Here is a 17,060-nt window from a genome sequence, read left to right on the forward strand (position 1 = left end):
GAAAAAAGAATCATTGAGGAATAAGTACAATGAAAACAAAAATCTCTTCATAGAAAGAAGAGAATCTAATCTGTCAAACGTTTTCTTTTACTATCTTTTGAAGTTCCATACAAACTTTAGGATTATTTGCTCTACTTCTGTAAAAAATGCCATTTCAGGGATTACATCAAATTGTTTTGGGTAGTATGGACTTTAACAATATTACTTTTTCCAGTCCATGAACATTGTATCTCATTTCATTTATCTGTGTCACCTTTAATTCATCAATGCCTTATAGCTTGCAGAGTACAGGTCTTTCACTTTGTTGGTTCAATTTACTCCTGGGTATATTTTTTCTTAATGCAACTGTAAATGGGACTGTTTTCCTAATTTTTCCTTCTGAAAGCTATTACTGTATAAAAATGTAACAGGTTTCTGTATACTACTTTTGTGTTCTAAAACGTCACTGAATTCATTTATTATGCATAATAGTTTTTTGGTGGAGCTGTCAGGGATTTCCATACATAGTATCACATCATCTGCAAATCATGACAGTTTTACTTCTTCCCTTCCAATATGGATGCCTTTTTTTTTTTTTTTCCCTTTTTTTGGTCCAATAGCTGTGGCTAGGACTTTCCAGTAGTCATGTATGGATGTGAGAGTTGGACTATAAAGAAAGCTGAGCACACAGGAGTTGATGCATTTGAACTGCGGTGTTAGAGAAGACTCTTGACAGTCCCCTGGACTGCAAGGAAATCCAACTAGTCCATCCTAAGGGAAATCAGTCCTGGGTGTTCATTGGAAGTCTGATGTTAAAGCTGAAACTCCAGTATTTTGGCCACCCAATGCGAAGAGCTAACTCATTTGAAAAGACCCTTATGTTGGGAAAGATTGAAGGCAGAAGGAGAAGGGGACAACAGAGGATGAGATGGTTAGATGGCATCACTGACTCAATGGACATGAGTCTGGGTAAACTCCGGGAGCTGGTGATGGAAAGGGCAGCCTGGCGTGCTGCAATCCATGGTGTCGCAAAGAGTCAGACAAGACTGATCAACTGAACTGAGTTGAACTGAACTTAATGTTCACAATTCAGTGAGAGACACATACATATTCAAACAGAAACAGGAAAAAATAAAAAGGAATCAAAGAACAAGCTGCCAGTGAAAGGATATATAGGAAAGAGAGTGAAGTAAATCATTAGAAGTGACAAGCAACATGATCACAGACGCAGAAGAGGTAGATGAAAAATGGCTAAGAATTTCCTAGCAGGTCCAGAGATTAGGACTCCACACTCTCACTGTGGAGGGGGGCCTGGTTTCGATCCCTGGTCAGGGAACTAAGATCCCACAAGTTGCAAGGCATGACCAAGAAAAAAAAAAGAAATGAAAGTCAGGCTAGAAAACTACTCATAAGAAAGGAAGAGGAACACAATTAATCTACATCACTAGGCCAGTAAGCCAGTGGGAAACAAAGGAATGCAATTCATACACTATTGTGCAAGTAGCCTATAAGAATATATGGCAAAATAAACTACAAGGCACACATACAAAAAGTATAATTGACCTTGCTGATAGTAGGGCAAAGAAGAGGGCTACAGCTAACCATTTAATAAGTTAAATTTACAATACCATGGAAAAAATGGGAGTCATTTGATAAAAGTATATCATCCATCATTAATGTACAATGAATCAGAAGACTGGAGCAAAAGACAATGTTATTGCTCTGGCTATAATCAAGTAAAGACCTTATCATAATTAGGTAAAAAAACAGTACAAGAACTATGTATAAACTGTATTTGAGGTTCATTTATTCACTCTCTAGACATGTACAAGGTAATGAGCAGTTAAACTGGAGAAATAAGTCCCTGTAGCTCAGCTGGTAAAGAATCGGCCTGCAATGCAGGAGACCCCAGTTCGATCCCTGGGTTGGGGAGATCCGCTGGAGAAGGAATAGGCTACCCACTCCAATATTCTTGGGCTTCCCTGGTGGCTCAACTGGTAAAGAATCCCCCCGCAGTGCGGGAGACCTGGGTTAGGAAGATTCCCCTGGAGAAGGGAACGGCTACTGACTCCAGTAATCTGGCCTGGAGAATTCCATGGACTATACTCCATAAGGTCACAAAGAGTCGGACACAACTGAGTGACTCTCACTTCACTTCATAACACTGCCATCGAGATTCGCTGAACAGGAGAAACTACTCAGAAAAGGAAGACATATCTCCCAGCTACTCACCCAGTGCAGATTAACTACTAGACCCATGGTTTCAACTTCATGAAAAGTCTTAGTGTTTTCTGGAGGGGAATGGTATGGCCCCAGCTAAACAGATACTTTGTGGGAATTACTAGAGGGGTATCACTAGAGGGCTTCCAAAGCAGCACAGTGGTAAAAAATTCACCTGCCAATGATGGAGAGGTAGGAAACAGGTTTGATCCCTGAGTTGGGAAGGTCCCCTGGAGAAGGAAATGGCAACCCACTCCAATATTCTTCCCTGGAATACGGGACAGAGGAGCCCGGCGGGTTGCAGTCCATGGGGTCAGACACAACTCAGCAACTGAACATTCATACATCACTGCAAACTATCAGGTTACAATTTGGCAAACACACCTGCCTTGTTGAGAATTCCATGCCTGGGACTTCCCTCGTGGCACAGTGAATGAGAATCCCAATGAAGGGGACATGGGTTTGATTCCTGGTCTGGCAGGATTCCATGTGCCACAGAGCAACTGGGCCCATACACCATAACTGCTGAGCCTGAGGGCCGCAACTACCAAGCCCATATGCTGCAACTACTAAGGTCCGTGTGCCCTAGAGCCTGTACTCTACAACTGGGGGGGTGGGGGGTGAGCAATGGGTAGCCTGTGCGCACCACAGTTGGAGAGGGCCTATGCAGAGCAGCAAAGGTCTAGCACAGTCAAAAATAAAAATTAATTACTTAATTAAAAAAAAAGAATTCCATGTCTGTTAGCAATCAAATTTCCTGATTCTGGAAGTATCATGATGTTGTTGAGTGTATATCCTCAGCAGATATGAACTCTGATGTATACTGAAATCCAAAATCCAATAAAATTCTACATTTCCAATCATTCCCACTATAAGTAAGATTCTGAGCAGCCAGGCAATGCCTTTCGCCAAGCAGCTGTGGAGTTCCTGTCTCTTGAGCATACTTTTTCAAGCAGTTCTAGAGGAGATATCACCTGGATAACATACATTAAAAACAGATGCCAAGGCTCTACTCCCAAGAGATTCTGAATCAGTGGATCTGAGAAGAAGTAAAAAACCTGTATTTTCAAAGGTCTACAGAAATCGCAATACATATGAGCTTTGAGAACTACAGCTCTAGAAATCATTTTCCATCTACTCTTTGAAGCCTGAAGCCCCAAAACACTGTTGATCTCATAAAGATGAGCATCAGTGGAGAGAAGTAATCCTATTCCCCAACCACCTGACAGCATCTCTCTCCTGAAGTTCCAGAACACTTGACAACAACAATCATTTTAAACCAGGAAGCAAAATCACAGACCTCTAACACTATGGCAGATGAACATGAGGGCATTTAGTAGGAAATAACCATAGCTAACATAGTCTGTGTCTCTTCTATGTGGGCCAAGGGAGCTTTCCATACATTATTTCCAATCTCATGAGGCAACTATCCCTATACTCACTGTACTGATGAAGAAATAGTATCAGACAATGGAACTAGTCCAAGGTCATTCAGCTAATAAGAGACAGAACTGGAAATTAAATCTAGATCTCTCCCTCTCTCAAACCTCTGAAAGCCACTAATGGTCATTCATATAATGGCAGTCACTGGCATACAGATGGTAGCTTTGGGCACAGGAAAGGTCGGTCACCCAGGGAGAAAACACAGTACTAGAGAAGAAAGGAGCCCAAGGTTAAACTCTCTTGCACCTCAAGATTTGAAAGACAAGGACTAGCTAGCAAAGGAGACTGAAAAAGGAAAGTAGAGTGGAGGTAGAAAATCAGAGTATAGTGTATAGAAGTCAAAGGAAAAAGAATATGTCAAGAGAGTGGTCAGATGTGATGAATGCTGCCAAAAGGCCAAGCAGGTTGAGAGTGTGTTATCTGAAAATGCTCACTAGGTTTACAGATAAAGATCTCTTTGGTGATTTTACTGAGAGCTAAATGTGGAGAAATGGGGGTACCACGTTCACTGGAACTGCTTGGAGAGGGGCTGAAAAGTATCTTCTAAACACTGACAGAAAACATATTCAACTCTTGAGAAGTCTATAGAGGAAAAAGCAGCAGTAAAGGAGGAGGGCGTTCTGTGGAGGGTTTGTGTTTAAATAAGATTTGATTAAGTATAAATGCTAATAAGAAGTGTAAGATTAAGTATAAATGCTGAGATTTCAGAGAGAAGAGAAGGCTAGACATACATATGAGAGAGAATGTAATTGATGGTTACCAAATTTCTTGAGAGAACCTGGAGTGAGGAAATGTTAAAACAGATGAAGTATTCTTACGGTCCCTTTCCTCTAAAAGTTACTTTTTCAATTTTTTTTTCCATTCCCCCTATTTATGAACTCTTAGCCTGCCTAGTAAGAGGGAAAGATAAAACGTAAATATAATTCTTTTAAATTTCTCATCTCTGGTTGGTCTTCTCTAAGTCTGTTCTTACTTCTCTTATGAGGTCACTATTTTGGTGATTCATGAAGTATGAACTCCTTGTTGGCCTTAGATTATGACTGTTATCAAGCAAATAGTTTTTTAGTTGCAGTCTTATTTGATTTATAGGTTTTCCTGCTTTTTATTTATACCACTTTTAACTAGATTCTTTTTAAACCATTTATCATAGCTTTTTTGAAACTGTGTTTCCATTTTCTACTGGCAAGTTAGTCTCACCCTGAGCTACTTTGGGAGTTAGCTGTCTGTCCCTTACCCAACACTACTCCCCTGCTTCTGGAGCCCTCTCCTTTCCCTTTATTTTTTAGTCCATTGTTTGGAGCTTTCATTTATATTTTACTTGATGCATATAGAGTAAACTAACAAATACAGTTTCTTTTTTAGTTCTTGTGATATCTGACTTTAGTCTGAACAAAGTAGTATTGTTCATTTATGCTTTGACTTTTACACAAAACAACTTGTTTCTCTGTAAGATGACAGTTAAACTCACTGTAAAATTTACACTAAAACTCCTCACTCAAATAAATAACAAAAGTATTCTCAAGTCTATTGAAAACTAAGTTTACAGTATTATAAGAAGACCAAATGCAGTACAGTGATACAGAACCTATGTTACTGCTTTTCGAAACTATGGTCAGATCTTATGTCTGATAGCCTAACCCATATAACCAACTGCTTATTTAGAAATCTCAAAGCACATCACACTCATCATCTCCAAAATCCAACTCGTGATTATTCCCAAAAATCAAACGAGGTATTTCCTATCGCATTCCAGTTGCACAAGCAAGAAATACCCACAAGAGGTCAATAATTACACTATATGACCTCTAAGACCCTTTGAATTTATAATCTATACCACCAGCTCTCAGAGTATGGTCCAGGCACCCCTGAGGGTCTATGAGACCCTTTTGAGGGTGTCTTTAAATTCATAGTTATTTCCATAATAACATTAAGACTTTATTTGTCTTTTTCACTCTCATCAGAGTGCATGTAGTGGAGTTTCCCGAAGGCTCCATGACATATATCACAACAGACTGAATACAGAAGCAGATATGAGAATCCAGACGCCTTCTATTAGACCAAGCATTAAAAAGATATGAAAACTGCCAAACAATGCCACTTTCTCACTAATTTTTTTTTGTTTTGGAAAATATAGCTATTTTTTATTTTAAAATATTATGTATTAATATTCCCTTCTCCAGGGGATCTTCCCAACTTAGGGACTGAACCAGAGTCTCCTGCATTGCAGGCAGATTCTTTACCATCTGAGTCACCAGGGAAGCCCAATATGATATGAGTTTATGGCTATTTTAAATAAATAAATGTTTAAATTTCTAATACAACATATATCATAACATAAAAGCTCTTTGAATTTTCCGTAACTCGAGTATAACATGTCTTGATACCAAGAGGTATGAGAAACACTGATCTGTACCTATCATGAGTGCACTCATGCTAAGTCGCTTCAATCATATCCGACTCTTTGTGATCCTACGGACTGAAGCCCACCAGGCTTCTCTGTCCAAGGGATTCTCCAGGCAGGAATACTGGAGTAGGTTGCCAGGCCCTCCTCCACGGGATCTTCCCAACCCAGGGATCAAACCTGCGTCTCTCACATCTCCTGCACTGGCAGGTGGACTCTTTACCACTAGCGCTACCTGGGAAGCCTATGCTTATTATATGTATATACAAATAAGATATGACGTTTTCAAACAGCCAATTCTGAAGTATCTTCTAGCAGCAAATTTTCCTTTCACATTTACTGACAGCGCTATCATCCAGTCACATAGACTCATTCAGCTCAACTTTTTTACTGAGCACCAACCATGTGCCAGGTACTGGGGATAAAAGATGAAAGATGTGACTCTGTTCTGGCTCTCCCAAGGAGTACTTCCATACCTTTGCTTCAGTTCTCTCACCTTTATCAGACCCTATGTAACAATCATCTCTGCCTGAAAGGTTGAGAAAACCAAACCAACCCTGCAATAATCATACTATCTAGTCTCAAAATGGACAAATTTAGTAAGGACCAGGCTAGGAAAAGAGGAAAACATTCCAGCTCTAAATCAGACCTGTACTGTTCCATGTAAATTCTCAGAGTAACCATTACTCCCCTAATATACAAAAACAAATGATCTGAAAATTAGCCTCACCTCTTCTCACGTATAAAATACAAACCTCAACAACTACTTTTACAAATGAAGAATGACCGCCTATAATCCAGGAAATCCAAAAAAACTGTGACGTTTGATACCAGTTTGGCCTCTGGAGTATAATAGGCTGGATAAGGACTGCAAAGAATGCAGTGTCCTCCACTGATATGAAATGAAGAGCTAAACCAGAGCCTAACTAAAGGTACCCCAGTCTTTTATTTTTAAAACCCTAAAAATAGGAACCTATATTTTGTTCCACCTACTATCTAGTTATCCATTCTGAATATTTACTCCTCTAAACTGATTTCAAGGAATATATCCCTATACAAATGTCTTATGGTGCAAGGCAGGATTTTTTTTTCCCCCTAAAGTATGAAATTTTCACTACAAAAGCGTCCCTGATACAGAATAAACTGTTAACACTCTGCGGAGAAGGAGAGTCTGAGAAAGAAAGCAAATTTTCCAATAGATATGCTTTTGAATTTTTTAAAGCAGTCTGGCCTCTGGAGTATAGAAGGCTGGGTAAGGATTGCATTTATCACCTTGTGAGGAAACAAGCAAGGAAAAATAATTTTCAGGAGTTTTCTTCAATATTCAATAATTTAGCTAATTTAGAGGCTGTTAAGGAAACAAATACAACAATTTTTTATTTCACTGGAAGCCTCTGACTTCTTGACACTGTGTAGTCGCTCCCACTTTCTGGATCTGCAGCACTTTACCTTTCCTCTTACCCCCTACTCCCATACAATTATTTACATATTTCTCTTTTACATGGGACTGTGGGGATGATGTTTTATTCCTCTTTATATCCCTAGTCCATGCACAGTACACAGCACATAGTAGCTGCCCCAGACCTGTCTGCTGAATGATGGTCCCGCTGATAAGTATCAGAATCCAATTCGTAAATGAAAACAGGGCAAAAGAAAACAAAAACAAAAACACCCAAAAGTATTTCATATAAGATGAAGAGGTTAACCACTGGAAAGCAAAAAATTTCTCTCATGGTAATATATTTAAAAAATAAGGATTATAAAATAATAGTTATATAGATGCATTTTATATTTTAAAATAAGCCCCAAACTAAATTAAAATACTTATAAATTTAGACATGAAAATCATGAATAAAATGAAGTCTGTTAACATAAACGAAGCCAGTGCTATTATCACTCATGCATGATTTTTAAATCTAGTTTTTAAAAGGGAGAAATGTCGTAAGTCCACTTACAACAACAAAAATTTTAATCGGTTATTTTCTTAAAAAATCACCTAACCCCAAACGTATCAAAGATAAATCCAATTCTTCTGGTTGCAAAAATATCCTTCCATCTATAACAAGATCTCCTTTACATCATTATTTTTCCATAGAATTTAAATGTTTCATCATTTCAACAAGAAAGTGAAGCATCTACACAGATTTTCAGAGATGTATCTATGGAAGCGTAGTCCAACTCCATTTATAACTAATTATAGAGAACACAGCATATTAGAGTTGGAAGTTAGGGGTCACCTAGACTTATGTTTTTCAAATATGCAGTAATGGTACCATTAGCAGATCAAAAAGAAATAAATCTGGTAGGTTGAAGCTTGAATTTTTTATTGAAACCAAATAAAACTAAATTGAAATATCAGAGTGTGTTGGATTTTTAAAGTGAAGCTTCCATTTCATTTTACATATAGATATATATGTAGCTATGTATATTATGTTCCCATGGAAAATCTATTTTATACTGTGGGTGTCCCAGTCAAACAGTTCATGAGGTTCCCAAGCTTTCTCAGTTCACAGAATCTTTAGTGTCTCAGTTATTTTTCACAGTGACCATAGGCTAAAAAAATATTTAATGGAAATAGTCCCATTTATTAAGCAGTTAGGTCCGTACAACCTAATAAGTATTTATAGCCTAACAACTTATTAGCTGCTTGAAAAACACATATCAAATTAAAAGAAATATCTTAATTACTAAATAACCACAATTACCTATTAATGAGATGTGTGCATAGATAATACAACTTTTCAAACCTTGAAATCACTTTGGATACAGCCATTCTGATTTACTGTTTCACACTGACTTCTGCACAGAACTTACTTTTAATCACAACCACCGCCAAAACCTAGCTTTCTTTTTTTTATTTATTTTTTAATTGAAGGATAATTGATTTACAGAATTTTGCTGCCTTCTGTCGAACCTCAACATGAATCAGTCATAGGTATACATATATCCCCTCCCTTTTGAACCTCCCTCTCATTTCCCCTCCCCATCCTACCCCTCTAGATTTACAAAGCCCCTGCTAGAGTTTCCTGAGCCATACAGCAAATTCTAGCTTTTTGAAGACACACTGTCTTCAAAAGACACCCAAAGGAAAGGAGCACAATCTCAAGCACAGTATCTCAGACTAATGGTTTGATCAGTGGTCTCAAAAATGCCAAATATTCCAAAGATGATGCTGTTAAAGTGCTGCACTCAATATGCCAACAAATTTGGAAAACTCAGCAGTGGCCACAGGACTGGAAAAGGTCAGTTTTCATCCCAATCCCAAAGAAAGGCAATGCCCAAGAATGCTCAAAATACCACACAATTGCACTCGTCTCACATGCTAACAAAGTAATGCTCAAAATTCTCCAAGTCAGGCTTCAACAATACATGAACTGTGAACTTCGAGATGTTCAGGCTGGCTTTAGAAAAGGCAGAGGAACCTGAGATCAAATTGCCAACATTCGCTGGATCATCAAAAAAGCAAGAGAGTTCCAGAAAAACATCTATTTCTGCTTTATTGACTACGCCAAAGCCTTTGACTGTGTGGATCATAATAAACTGTGGAAAATTCTTCAAGAAATGGGAATACCAGACCACCTGACCTGCCTCTTGAGAAATCTGTATGTGGCTCAAGAAGCAACAGTTAGAACTGGACAGAGAACAACAGACTGGTTCCAAATAGGAAAAGTAGTAAGTCAAGGCTGTATACTGTCACCATGCTTATTTAACTTATATGCAGAATACATCATGAAAAACGCTGGGCTGGAAGAAGCACAAACTGGAATCAAGATTACAGGGAGAAATATCAATAACCTCAGATATGCAGATGACACCACCCTTATGGCAGAAAATGAAGAACTAAAGAGCCTCTTGATGAAAGTGAAAAGAGCACAGTGAAAAAGTTGGCTTAAAGCTCAACATTCAGAAAACTAAGATCATGGTATCCAGTCCCATTACTTCAGAGCAAACAGATGGAGAAACAGTGGAAACGGTGGCAGACTTTATTTTTGGGGGCTCCAAAATCACTGCAAATGGTGACAGAAACCATGAAATTAAAAGACGCATACTCCTTGGAAGAAAAGTTATGACCAACCTAGACAGCATACTAAAAAGCAGAGACATTACTTTGTCAACAAAGGTGCATTTAGTCAAGGCTACGATTTTTCCAGTGGTCATGTATGGATGTGAGAGTTGGACCGTGAAGAAAGCTGAGAGCCGAAGAATTGATGCTTTTGAACTGTGCTGTTGAAGAAGACTCTTGAGAGTCCCTTGGACTGCAAGGAGATCAAACCAATCCATCCTAAAGGAAATCAGTCCTGAAAGTTCATTGGAAGGACTGATGTTGAAGCTGAAACTCCAATATTTTGGCCACCTGATGCGAAGAGGGGACTCATTTGAAAAGACCCTGATGCTGGGAAAGATTGCAAGCAGGAGGAGAAGGGGATGATAGAGGATGAGATGGTTGGATGGCACCACCAACTCAATGGACATGAGGTTGAGTTAACTCTGGGAGTTGGTGATGGACAGCGAGGCCTGGCGTGCTACAGTCCATGGGGTCGCAAAGAGTCGGACACGACTGAGCGACTGAACTGAACTGAACCTACAGTTGTCAAGTGTAACTGTTTCCCTCAAGAATTTAGAAACATTCCACAGAGCCCATGAAATTTTACTTCGGTGCTCCCAGGTACCTCATGGCATCACGGCACGGCCTGGGGATCCAAGGTTTAAGAAACACTGATCCAGTCTTTGTGCTCACTTTGTAAATTAAGAAATAATAGGTAAGGTCACAAGGTGAGAAGAAAAATAAATACACTCACTAGAAATTTTCATAGATTAGTTTTAACTTTCCATTAATAGAAGTTTTAAAATGGAATCTAATCATGTGATATTCTGTGAATGCAACTCTGTAGCTCTCTGAAAAATTATATTCAAAAATACCTTTATATGATTGTATAATAGAGAATTCTGCCTCAATATTATTTTCAGAAAAAAGTTTCAAAAATGATAAAAAGTGGAACTTACAATTAACAACACAAAAATGTCTAAAGGAAAAGAAAAGAAAGTCATCTACTCTCCCAGCCATAAACACACTAACAGTTTAATGTCAATCCCTTACAGAGCCTATGTTTTTGTTTTTACACTGAATCACATTCCACAGTTAGTGCAACTAATATTTTTCACTCAATATTATATCATGAACATTCTTCCCTGTCAGAACATAACAGTAACTGCAAATATCTATGTAGGACTTGGGTGCATGCATGCTAAATCATTTCAGTCATGTCTGACTCTTTGCAACTCTATGGATTGTGGCCCACCAGGCGTCTCTGTTTATGGGGATTCTCCAGAAAAGAACAGTGGAGTGGGTTGCCATGCCACCCTCCTCCAGGAGATCTTCCAGACCCAGGGATTGAACCCATGCCTTTTATGTCTCCTGCACTGGCAGGCAGGTTCTCAGTTCTTACTTAGAGCTTAAATATTAACTCATTTAATTCTCATAACAGCTCTGGCAGGTGAGAACTATAATTATATCCACTTTACAGATGAGTTTAAGTAAGCTGCTAATGGTCACAGCTAATAAATGGTTAGGATGTGATCCTAGAAAATAGGCTGCATGATCCTTGTGCTCAAAGAAACACTCAGTTACTTCGCATGAAGTAAGTATCACTCTCCCTCAATCTGTTAACGAGTGCATTATACGACACAGCATAAATATGCTATAATTTTAACTATTCCCTTAACCAATGGACATTTAGGATGTTTTTGCTATTTATAAATGTTGTAGACATCTATTTATAATACTACTAAAATGAACATCCTTATAGATGTGTTCTTGTGCTTCTGTATTAAAATTTCTGTAAACTCCTAAAAAAGAAATGACTCTACCAAATAATATGTGCAGCTTTAATTTTGATAGGTAATGCCAAATTTCCTTCCAGAAACAGCTGTACCATGTTAAAGTCCCAATGACAGAGAAGAGGGTTGAGATTCATATTTAAGTTAAAAAATATTTTTGATTCATGAAAAGTGAGGCCTCTTTTGAGTCTTCAACTAATACAATTTCTTCTTATAGAGAAGAGATTGCTGGTTGATCACAATTACCCTCTGATTTGATAATTATCTTCATATTAAACAAATGTAGTAGAGTCTGCATAGTGGAGTCTTCGGTTATGAAATCAAATATGGGTGAGATATTTCCTCTATATGATTCTCTATTTACTTATGTATAAAACGTGGGAATTGGACTAGCTAGCCTTTAAGATTTAAAACTCCCAACGCTGTAATTAAGAAATGACTTAAAGTTATTAAAGCCTGTAATCACAGTACTAGTGTAACAGGTCAGGGTCTTAAAGCTCCCATTTCCTTTAAATTACAATAACTACTGCCAGAACACCTAGGCAAATCATTAAAATAGTCAATAAAGTTTTCAGGATCTACCTGTGGCTTATTCTCAATATCTTTTAATCCCAGGCTGTCATTCCCCTGCTACCTAGCAAAGCTGAATTTACCTGTGGAGTATATTCCTAAGAAGAGCGATGTGTGCTTAGGAACCATGAACTAGTGTTTTACTTCATTTATATACTATACCAACACCACTCTCTAGTCAGTTTATTCAGCCAATATTTATTGACTATTTTTCTGTGTGCTAGGCACTGGGTGCACAATAGTTGATAGACAATCTCTGCCATCATGAAACTTACAGACGAGAAAGGCAAATAACCCAAAGAAACTAGTAGCAAATGTGAAGTTATACGTGCTCACGGAACCAAAAAATATTAACACAAAAAAAGACTAGGCAATCTTTTGATAATTCAGGTTTGGGAGGCTATTTTGTGACATTAGAAATTGACATGGAAAAAAAAGTCAATAAAGTAAATTACTTCACAACTTGCCCCACAAGGCAAAAATAGCAATCACAAGTATAGGCAGCAAGTTAACTTTTTAAATCATCGATTCTATAATAAAATCACCAAGATGTCAATACTTTTCAGTTACGCTGCTTGTGGCTTGAATATCTGTTTCAACTAGACAAAAATATAAACTATCTGAAATACGAAAAATACAGAACTCTCAGTATCCAAACAAAATGAAAGGTGACAAATTAACTATAATTTCTTAAGAACACTGTTCAACCAAAAAGTACATATAGAAGTAAAGCAATTCACTACAGTAATTCATGACTTGTTACTAATTAACCCAATGCTATGAAAATACTAATGTTTTTAAAGAACTGACAGTCATCAATATAAGGAACTTCTGGCTTACCAAAAGGAAGAAAAAATAACTTTTTTTAGATGTAAAAAGATAACAAATCCCAGAAATATCTATATTAATATCCAATTTTAGGTGATACTAATCCTAGGATGTTAACTAGATTTATGATCACTTCACAATATATACAAAGACCAAATCACTGTTATATACCTGAAACTAATATGTCAATTATACCTCAATGAAGTAAATAAAAATTTTAAAGCCTTTGATCATCTGTGGAAATAACAGCATCATTCACATATAAATGAACTTTCTTGTTATTTATTTATTCCCTGTCAATTTCCACAACTGCAAAATAAACATTTGTCAAATCTACCTTATAAAATTGCTATGAGGCCTAAATAAGATAATTTATGTGGAAGCACACCAAAAAATGATGTAAGTTATTTTAGCAGCAGCTTCTTTTTGCTCCAACAGTAACTTACAGCTATTTAACTAACAACAAAATTTATTAGACAGTGACTTCATCTTCCTCTCTTCAGTAAAATTGTTATAAAATGGACAAGAGACTAGCAATTAGAGCATTAAAAAAAAATTCTAAACTTCATAATTCATTTATTACCCAACAAGAGGCTGGTTGTTCAAGTATTAATACTCTTACATAACACTATACTCCAATATATCTTAGAGAATCAGAGAAATTCTTCTACATATGTACGAAATTTTTTACTTATTATAACTAACCATCATTACAAACACATGCCTTGCTACTACTCACTATGCAAAGATGAGATACACATGTATTTATCCACACATACAATGTATCCTAGTTTTGTGTTTATTTTTCTGATTAAAGTATCTTAAATTGAATGCATTGACAGTTCAACAGTTCAGATTTATTCCATTACACTGAATGGAGTTTGTCAATTTAGCACACCAAAACTAATTATTACATGCCCATGGGCTTAAGGCAACTTCTACCACAGGTCTAACAAACAATCCCCCAAAGTCACAATCTCATGTTATGATTAACAGCAGCACGTTGCCTTGTTTAAAAACAATATTTTAAACTACGAAAATGTTTATTGGAGAGGAGTTTATCATTGCTTCCACAAACGTTTTCCAGTTACTAGATTTGCCTAAAATAGCCATTCTTTTAAAACCTTTAAAAGACAGGACTGGAGGAGGTATCGTTAACATGGCAACATAACCATTAACGACTTTTCGAAACTCAAAACAAGGATCACCATCAAAACAAAACAATCAGGTGGAGTACAGACATGGATACTGATCACTATTCCTGACAACGCATTTTGTTCCTATATGGAGGACTTGCTGCTACACCAAAACCACATCAAAATCCATACCTATGTGCAAACTTCCTATCCGAAAAGCCAGTCAAAATCCAACCCATATTTGTGACATTAGTTAAATGTCATTTAGCATGTTAGGCTACACTTAGAAGAGGGCGGGGGAGAATACTGACAATTTACAAAGCGTAAAAGCTTTTTAAATCTCTCCCTCCACCACTTGTGAATAAATGAATAGACTACATTCAGCAGCTGCCAGAGAAGCAGAAGATCAAAGTTTTCCCTATACTTGAGAATGTTTATTCCCACCAAAAAGGAACAGAAACTAGTCATCCTTGCCACTGTAGCCAGTTCCCCGTAATTTCCCAAAATATGCCTGATCTCCAAGTGAACAAGGGACACTTCTCCGCAGACCAAAGGCAAGAGTGTATCTCACATCTTTCCTGAAGAGAGGAGGGGCGGGGGGTGGGGGGGGGCGGTCAGGCACTGGCAGGCAAAGAAGGAAATCCCGTCCACGGCAGGCACCGGTGGGACCTGAAACCCAGGTCTCAGAATGGCCCTCCGAGCAAAGCTTCAGGACCCAGGGAGGCTCCTTCAGGGGGACGCCAGGCTGGGCCAGGGCTCCCCGCGCCCCGCCCCGCCTCTCTCGCCGCCGCCGCGAACCCGGGACCGCGGACAGAGGCACCGGAGGCTCAGCGAGCATCCGCGGTCCTAGCCAGGTCCCCCCGCAGCTCACCTGAGAGTGTCGCCTCCGCCCTCGGCCCCTACGGTGCATCCCGCGGGGCCTGGCGGAGGGTGCAGTGACGCCGCCCCGACCGGCCCCAGGGCTGCCCGGCCTGGCCTCCCCGCTCCGGGGACGCACCGGCTGCCCGCCTCGCACCGGCTCCCGGGATCCGCCGGTCTGCAGAGAAGGAAGGAGAGGCAGAAAGGCTGCCTCCCCTCCCCCACAGCAAGCCACCCCCTGAGCTGCGGCTCTCTGCAGTTCCCTCTGGCGCAGGTCTGGCCCGGCTCCCCCGCCCGGGAGTCACTTCGGCAGCGGCGGCCCAGTCGCCATTACAGCCCAACAACTGACACGGAGGAGGAGCGGCGCCGGCGGCAGTGGCTGTGGCGGCGGCGCGAGGCAGGGCGGGAGCAGTCAAGGTCCGGGCAAACCTCGCGATAACTGTCCCGAGTCGGAGCCAAAGGAATGCAACCTTCGGTTAGGGCCATGTTGAGTGTGGCCAAGAGGCGAATGTGAGATAAAACGGAGAGGAACCTCATGGGCGCCATGTTTTGTGTGGCGAAGTTTGAGCCTTGCAGGACCTGGGAGGAGCCAAAGTAGATCCGCAGCGGAGACCTACTCCCCCCCGCCCCTTCGTCTCCCCCCTACTCCCATCCCCCGCCCTCTTTCTTCAGAAGCTAATTGGGCCTCTGATTGCGGATTTCACTCTGGGCCGGAAAAAAAAAAAGCTGGATTTGTGACAAGGGTGAACTGGAAGTCTGAAAATCGCAGTTTCTCAGAGTTTACGATGTTTCACCAGTTGTCCAAATAAATCTTCTGTACCCCAGTCAGTTTCAGAGTAATTGCGGCTCTGCGGCTGCCGCAGTTAACCATTGCTGTCACTGTGGCCGTTTTATTCGCGAGGGTTACAGTTCTGTTCAGCGTGCACTCTGTCTAGTGGCTTAAGACTCCAGAGCAAGAAAAATGGACTTTTCTCCCGTTAGGTGTTGGCATTGTTATAACTGTGCTTTAAGAGATCCTTTGATCACCATATAGTCTAACATTTTTATCCTCTCCCCAGATTCTGCATGGTGAATTCTATGATCTGTCAAGACTTAGCTTAAATGACAGCTATTCTGTCAATAATGCCACCTGCTAGGTGCTCATTGCACATAAGCTCTCCACCCATCACTTTCCTCCACCTTCTGTACTCGTATATCCAAAGGTTGTTCTCGTCTTTATCCTTTACCCCAACAGGTTCTAGCATAGTAACTGGAGCACTGTGGGTGTTCAATAAATGCTAGTCGAGTGAATCTTAATAAAAGCAGGAGGCAGTAACTGTCCCCTCTATGTAGGCCCTATAGCTGTGCCTAAATAGGAGGTAAATGAATGTACAAAATTCCTGCACATGTGTAAAATGTGTGCTGTGTCTCCAGGAAGCTGTGCTGGAGGGAAGAACAGGAAATGTGGGTTTCCCAGTGGTGTAAGTGGTAGCAAGAAAAACAACATAAGGAAAGAGTTCATTAGGTTTCCCCCAACTTTTATATATAAAAAACAAAGAGATAGATGCTTTTTATGCTATTTTCTGAATGTATTCAACGATCTTATTGGGTATTATACTTATTTTTAAAAAAAACAGAAAATGAGTTCTGAAAAGCTGTGTAATTTGCCCAATATTAAACCATTAATAAAGGGCAGATGTAGAATTTGAGGTCTCCTTAATCCAAAGACTATTTATATTTTTTTCAGCCCCATGCTATCCCCTGGGGCAATAGAGAAAACACCAAAAATTCCTGTCACTGTGTGGGGA

General features: G+C 39.5%; 1 protein-coding gene across 7 annotated transcripts in view; it reads right to left on the reverse strand.

Moving 5' to 3' along the window:
- The window catches only part of CEP350 (centrosomal protein 350), a 155,596-nt gene extending 139,940 nt beyond the window's left edge, over window positions 1-15,656 (reverse strand). For 6 of the 7 annotated variants that reach the window (XM_070473985.1, XM_020868870.2, XM_070473989.1 and 3 more), the window contains exon 1: window positions 15,287-15,655. The gene's annotated coding sequence lies outside the window, so the exon portion shown is untranslated. Of the gene's footprint in view, window positions 1-15,286 lie in introns of all 7 variants that reach the window. The other variant, XM_070473988.1, reaches the window with a different exon arrangement.
- Window positions 15,657-17,060: the final 1,404 nt, after the last annotated feature.

This window comes from Odocoileus virginianus, chromosome 11, assembly GCF_023699985.2.
Source record: "Odocoileus virginianus isolate 20LAN1187 ecotype Illinois chromosome 11, Ovbor_1.2, whole genome shotgun sequence".
Taxonomy (NCBI): Eukaryota; Metazoa; Chordata; class Mammalia; order Artiodactyla; family Cervidae; genus Odocoileus; species Odocoileus virginianus.